We start from the raw sequence: 6,988 nt of genomic DNA, 5'->3' as shown, positions 1-6,988 counted from the left end.
AAAAGCGCATACGAATTTTAATCAAACGTGATGGCAACAAAATTGAAATGTCAAATGTAAACAAAATAAAACCAACCAACAAACTGCTAATCCAAGATGCGATTATTGTAATAAAAAAGAAATACACTTAATGCAATGTTGACAAACGAAACTAAACCGAATATGCGTCATATGCTCAGATCCGATTTTGGTGCAAAAATAAGCAACAAAACAGAGGCTCATATACAAAATACTTACATAAATTTTTCAAACGGAAATCCAGCAGCATTACGACATACAAATCATGTCGAACCTGCAGATCAATCTAGATCGATTTCAACGTAATAAAAAATAAAACAACACATATAGTCCCAGATGTTTACATTATTAAAACACATTACAAAATCCAAAAAATAAAAATGATCCAACAGAATCACAATGAAATCAAACACAATCCATAATAAAAATATAATCGCAATGTAAAATTATTGAACACAATAAAACTAAAAAAACATCGAAATTGAAGCGTTACCAAACGAGTTACGTTGATATTGTTGTTTTTGGAGTCGAGATGAGAGCGAAGTAAAGGTGTTGTTTGTTGGAAGTTGTTGAGAGAAAGATGTGGTCGGACAAAGTTTTAATGCAGTTCGCCAGAGATGTTGAAGGGTTATTGCCAACGTGTTGTTTGGTGTGGTGAGAGGTCATTGTGTTTTGGCGGTGAAGGAAAATTATGAGTGTATCCGGAACATGGAAGCATTTAGGCAGAGGAAGGTTGAATATGGCTTGTTGTGTGGTGACACAGTGGTATTCGGTTTGTCGGAGTTGGTGATTGTGAGGTGGGAATGAGCGTAAGCCATCGGTTGTAGTGGATGTTGCGTTTTTTCGTCGTTGGCATTTTGGATGGAGGAATATGTTGGATGGAAGTGAGTATAGTTTTTTGTTAAGACGAAAAGGAAATGTTGTTGTAAGCTAGTAAGAGGGAGTGTATGATGAAGATGGTGTTGTGTGTTTACTACGTGGAAGAAGAAATTTGAGAGGGTGAGTTATGTGTATGGTGGGTTATGAGAAAGATGTGAGGTTTGTGTGTTTTCACTCTTGGAGGAAGAAAAACAAAGAGGCGGGCTTTAATGAAAAACCACTTTCTCTAACCAACCATGAGCGTGATCCCCTTCTCCCCTTCTCCCCTTTTCACTTTCTTTTTTCTTTTTCTTCTTTTGATTTCAAAAGTTGAGAGAGAGAGAGAGAGAGTAGGCACAATTGCCCTCCTCATGAGCTGATAACTTTAACATTATATTGCATTAGTTTTAGGGTTAAGATTTGAAATTAATTCCCACAATACCCTTCGATCTAAATGTATGATTAATTGGGCATGGTTTGACAAAATATAGTCTATCAAAAATAATTTTATAAAACTAATAAAAAAAATAAACCATTTTATTATATATATATATATATATATATATATATATATATATATATATATATATATATATATATATATATATATATATATATATATATATATATATATATATATATATATTTATCATTTATTTTGATCAAAAACATAAAATGAATGCATTAAAATAATCTACGTGAAATATAATTCAATAAAACAGACAGTCAGAGATCAAATCTCGCAATTAAAAATACTCGGATGAAAAGGCTTAGACTGGTAAAAATGTGAACGCACGAATATGCGAAAAAAAACTAAACGAGCATGTCAAATGACCTACGCGACACGTAGATAAAATAGACAGTTGTAGGCCCGAACTTAAATTTTTTCACTCGCTAATTTTATGCCCGATTGAAAATTGCTTGAAACATGGTCTATTTGTAAAACCAAAATTTTATTTTGGTTGACTTTTGGAATTTATGCCTACTTAAATGCATGTAATGATATAAAAATGATTCAAATGTCATGATGAATGAATCAGTTTATTGATCTAGGGGGAAATTAGGATATGAAATTAGTCTCTTGCTTATTTGTTCTTACTTTGTTTCCTTTGTGTGCTTTTTTATTTATGCTTTAGTTTCCATCTTGTACCCCAATATGCTTCGAATTAAATGTAATTTTTTCTTTTCCCTTTCTAAATGTCTATGTAATCTACGTGCTTGTATCTTTAAATTTACATTTTGCATCTTTATCCGTCATTTTAATTATGACAAAGGGGAATATCCATACTCTCAAGAGAGTAGAGTATACTATCTACTCATGTGATGGGGCGTAACACTCAAATTTTATCTATATGTATTTTCCTTTACTACCTCCCCAAGATATGTGTTGTCATCATCAAAGAGAGGGAGAATGTGGAACTATGTGCTTGCAGGTTTAATCACGAAGTGATCAAAGATAAGCAAGATATCCATAGACCCGTCAACACCATGGTTTTGATGATGACCACTCAAACTTTGAAGATGAATTTGATGACAACTCATGAAGATGACTTTGATGACAACAACACATAAAGAAAATCAAGTGCTAAAATAGTTTCAAGCGATCAAAGATTCATAAGATAGTTGATCAAGCTCTTCCGTCGAATAATTCCAATGAGTAAGGGTTAAATGATCATTGTTATATACTCTGATGATGACATCCGACTTCAAGATATTTTAAGCCTCATATACAAGAAGAATTAAGTGATGTTATTATATGATTGGTGTATACGGTAAAAGGCTTAAAGCTTTAGCGTGTGAAAGAGAGAAAGTGTGAAAGCTACCTTAATCGTGTCAGAGTGACCAATGTTATGTAAAAACACAAGGATGTTCTCGTATATAATATGAATGAATTACACACTCTAAAAATATTTTTGAAGCCTCTATTTTTTAAAATACAAACACCTAAATTATTTTTAAGCTTATCTAGATGAGTCTGAAACCGTCAGAATGATTAACACATGTTTTTTGACTTGTCTAATCGATTAGACCATATACCCAATCCATTAGATAAGGGTATAATGAGTCTACAATCGATTATGAAAGTGCATTAATGATGGGAAACAACTTTCTATTTAAAACTTCCAAAATGGGTTCAAACAATCGATTATTTATGTCATCTAATCGATTAGGTTAAAGACCTAATCAATTAGGTAATTAATTTAGCCCATGAATCGTTTCCTTTTTTGAACCATCATTTATCCTATAAATAGAGGAATTACCTTTAACTTTTCCACATCCATAATAGTGATTTATCTTACCTTCGTCCTTCTTTCTCTCTCACTAAAATAGTTTCTCTTTCTCTCACATAATTTTAGCCATAGTGCTTTGAGAAATGTTTATGTGTTTAAGTGAGAGATTTGTTATATAAAGGTTAATGTTTTAAATTTTAACAAGAGTTCTTTTTCCTCTTGAGTGAATCTTTATTCCTTAGGATTTTTTTGTTTGGGTTTGAAGTTAAATCCATTAAAAGCTCGTTTAGGGGATTAATGTTAAGTCTCTGTTAGGTTCATGAGTTCAACCACTTAAGGAAAAACTCTATTTCTTGGTTCTTGAAGATAACCAGTGAAGAATATTTGTATTGTTTCATGAGCTATTCCCGGTGTAAAATCTCAATTGGTTCGAGATTAGTCTGATGTAAAATCTCGGTTTGGTTCGTGGTTAGCCCATGTAAAACCTTGATTCAATTTGGAAGATAGACAATTCAAAACTCCGCCTTGGTTCAAGATAAGTCCATACAAAATTTTGGTTTTGCTTAGAGACTAACCGCTTGAAGTTTTGTTTGTTGTTTGACATGAATACTAACTTCTTCATTCCATTGTTCGTTGTTTGACATGAATACTAACTTCTTCATTCCATTGTTCGTTGTTTGGTTGGAAGTAAACCTGAAACTTCACATTTTCTTGTACTAGGGGGTTCATGAGTCTAACCTTCTAAAATTTTATAAGCATCATTGGAAACTAAGGATTAATTCTTAGGGAGAGGAGTAGGTCACGTCTTTATACCGAACCTCGATAAATCTCAGTTGTCGTCTCTTTTTCCTTAACTCTTTATTTTTTGCTTATTGTTTTTACATTATTTTTCCACTGCATATTCAAACGTTTCATTTGAAAACGTTTTAAAACTCTAATTCATAAAATATTTTTGTTTTAAAATATTTTTTTTAAAACTCCCACAATTCATCCCTCATCTTGTGTGTGAAGTCGCATGTTCAACAAAAACCTCTAATAGACCTACAATATAAGGGGTTGTCATATATTATACTTTTATAAAGTATAATTGGCGCCTACCGTAGGGCTCGGTAAAGTTGATTTGAGCCACAATTACAACATTCAACTAGATTGCTATCCTCATGTTCAACTCCTTTGAAATTCATGGTGAACAAGATTGTAGCAACTCCAACCAACAATGAGTCCGACAACAAGGTGAATGCCATGGCAGAGATGTGTGTTGCCATGGATGACTTATGCCGCTAAAATCAAACTTTGGAGGAAAACATTCTCCGAATCCAACAATTCTAGGAGGATGTCGACCCTCTAGAATAAATTGAAAACTCCTACTTGAGCTTGTGAAGCCTATACACGACTGATCCAAAATTATTTACTGTTACAATTGCACTGCATTTAACTTCTTGGTGTTTCTATATGTCAGTTTCTGTGCTGATTTGGACAAATGGTTCTGTCCAAGAACTCATGACGAGATTTTATGTTACAAGTGGTCATAATTGTTTTCCTTATGCTCCAAGCTTTAATGTCAAAGTACATTAGGATGGTGAACACCAGATACTTTTAGAATATTATAAGTATGAAATTGCTTTTAAGTTGTGCTCTCATTCATGAAAAATATTATAATTTTAATTTTTGTAATCAAATCGATGCTTAATTATCAACAATTATGATAAATATTATAGTTTTAATTTTTTTTAATTACACCAATGCTTATTTATCAACAATTATGATAATGTTTAAGATGGATACTTTTTTATAATTTATAGTCTAATTAGTTTTGATTAGAAAATTAAAAATCTTATCTAACTTACCTAGTTTTGATTAGAAAATTTTAAAAAATTATCTAGCCAAATTTAGCTTGAGATTCACTATGATACTTTTGAGGCGATATTGTAGCTGAGTAGTTTGGAAACATAAAAGTAAAACTGATAATTTGCTACGTTTTAGTTATTGTTTAGCTATGAAATGTTAGAAAACTCTAGCTAATTAGCCATCCAATCCAAACTATGGAATATAATTTTTTTAGAGATTCACTTCAAATTCGCTACGGTTTTAATCGTAGCTAATCACAGATCTTCTTGTAGTGTTCTTCTTACACATTCACATCTTGAAGAAATACACTTCCGTTTTAAAGGTCTATAACATACTTTGTTGAAACAATCTTTATCAGTTTCGCAAGGGGATGCAAAATCTACGATGTCAAATAAAAATAAAAGATTGTTGCTAAGAAATGATTAAATAGTGTGCATATGTTATAAAAGAAAATTTGAAAATGGTAGTGAAGAAATGACCTACAGTTGTGAGGTGTTGTACGCCATAAGGGTTTTGCAGCTTTGGCTTCTACAAGAAACAAACAAAGAGATACTATCAAATAATAAACACATTTGAGAATTTGACTCATATTTTTCCTCCTTTAGTTAATCATTTTAAAGTTTGTAATTAACTTATATAAGTAAAAATTAATACTACCTCCGTTTTTTTGTCAGTTGTTTTGAAAAACTATTTTGTACTACAATATAAGTCGTTTTATAATATCAATGAATCATTAATGTTATTTTTCCTATTATACCGATAAATATTTATTATTCTCTCTCTTTTCAATTATGTCAATTTATACTTTCAATATCATTAATGAAGGACAATTTTGTAAAACCCTTCATAGTTTCTCTTTTTTATACCATAATTATTACATTTATTAATCAATGTGAAAAGTCAAAAACGACTTATTATAAAAAACGGAGGGAGTAATTTTTAAATTTTAATTAAATTGACCTTGGAACTTTGAATTAGCTAGAAGCCATTAATAAAATAATGAGTATTGCAAAATGTTTCTACGATATATCAAAGTGTTGAATATGTCTCATAAGCTCGTTGATTCGATAGTTTCAATGCTAATAAATAATTACATAAAAATATTATTAATTATTGATTTTATTATCCATCTGATCATTATTATAAGCAACATTTTTTTTAAAAATTTATTGAATAATTGATCTATTTGATATATAATAATGATCTGATACATCATTTATTCAATGAATAAAAAAACTACTTATAATTTTGACCGAATGGTGTATTTGGTTATACAATTTAATTGTTGTGAGATATTTGGTCGAACTCTAATATGGTTGAAGGGTAGCTTCTTGGTTCGACAATTCGACAGGACCTTAGCATGTCGTCGAAGTCTATTCACATGTTGTAGTCGGAGTATGCTAGGATTGTTAGCATGTCGAATTGGGCATATTTGTTATGCCCAATTATTTAAGTTAGCTTGTGTAATGTGCATGTGTGTAAAAGTCCATTAGTTTAGCGCATTAGTTTTCTTATAAATAGCATACTAGTCTCCATCATTGCACAATGCAAATCCTAATTAGGATGAGAGAGGTTATTTGCTATTCTGTAACACTTGTAATCTTGTTTCAAAGATAAAATAAAGAATAGCAGTTTACAATCAATTTCATTATGTTCTTATTATTTTCTTCTTTTCTATCCTTGTGGGTTTCTTATCGATCAAGAAATCAATTATATTGTATAATCCTGGCATCGTTTTCACATCAAATTAGTGCGGTGAGCATGGAGAAGATGTCATCAGCAAAGTATGAGATTGAAAAGTTCATTGGAATGAACGATTTTGGTGTGTGGCGCTTGAAGATGAAAGTCCTACTGGTTCATCAGGGTTGTTTAGAAGCATTGAAGGGAGTCGCAACCATGGACGATGCGTTAAAGGATAAAGAAAAAATGACTATGATAGAGAAAGGCCACAATGCCATCTTATTGAGCCTTGATGATAAGGTTCTTAGATATGTTTCGAAGGAGACGGTGATGTCGGGTCTTTGGGAGAAATT

Source organism: Lathyrus oleraceus, chromosome 5 (genome assembly GCF_024323335.1).
Source record: "Lathyrus oleraceus cultivar Zhongwan6 chromosome 5, CAAS_Psat_ZW6_1.0, whole genome shotgun sequence".
Taxonomy (NCBI): domain Eukaryota; kingdom Viridiplantae; phylum Streptophyta; class Magnoliopsida; order Fabales; family Fabaceae; genus Lathyrus; species Lathyrus oleraceus.
The sequence above is the reverse complement of the archived record's forward strand: the minus strand, read 5'-3'. Positions refer to the sequence as shown.